The sequence below is a fragment of the Otolemur garnettii genome, unplaced genomic scaffold (assembly GCF_000181295.1).
Source record: "Otolemur garnettii isolate 467f Iridium unplaced genomic scaffold, OtoGar3 scaffold00305, whole genome shotgun sequence".
Lineage (NCBI taxonomy): Eukaryota > Metazoa > Chordata > Mammalia > Primates > Galagidae > Otolemur > Otolemur garnettii.
In genome coordinates this window covers 384702-385141 of record NW_003852700.1, presented here as the reverse complement: position 1 = coordinate 385141, position 440 = coordinate 384702, and positions in this window count along the sequence as shown.

The window sequence follows — 440 nt, the reverse complement described above, 5'->3', positions numbered from 1 at the left end:
TGCCTCAGCCTCCCAAGTAGCTGAGACTACAGGCGCCCACCACAATGCCTGGCTATTTTTTGTTGTTGTTGTTGCAGTTTGGCTGGGGCTGGGTTTAAACCTGCCACCCTCGATATGGAGCTGGTGCCCTACTCATTGAGCCATAGGCACCACCCAAGACACCATTTTTAATAATCAATTGAAAGATTAGAAAAAGATTAATAAGATAACAGAAAACTTGAACATTGTGTATTACTTAGACCTAACAAACATGACAGAACTCTCTTGTCAAAAGTAGCAAAAGAAGGCTGGCCATGGTGTGTCAGGGCTGTAATCCTAGCACTCTTGAAGGATGAGGCTGGAGGATCAGGCCAGAAGAGTTTGTGAAGAGCCTGAGCAAGAAGTGAGACCTTCTCTCTAAAAAATGGCTGGATGTTGTTGCAGGCGCTTGTAGTTCCAGG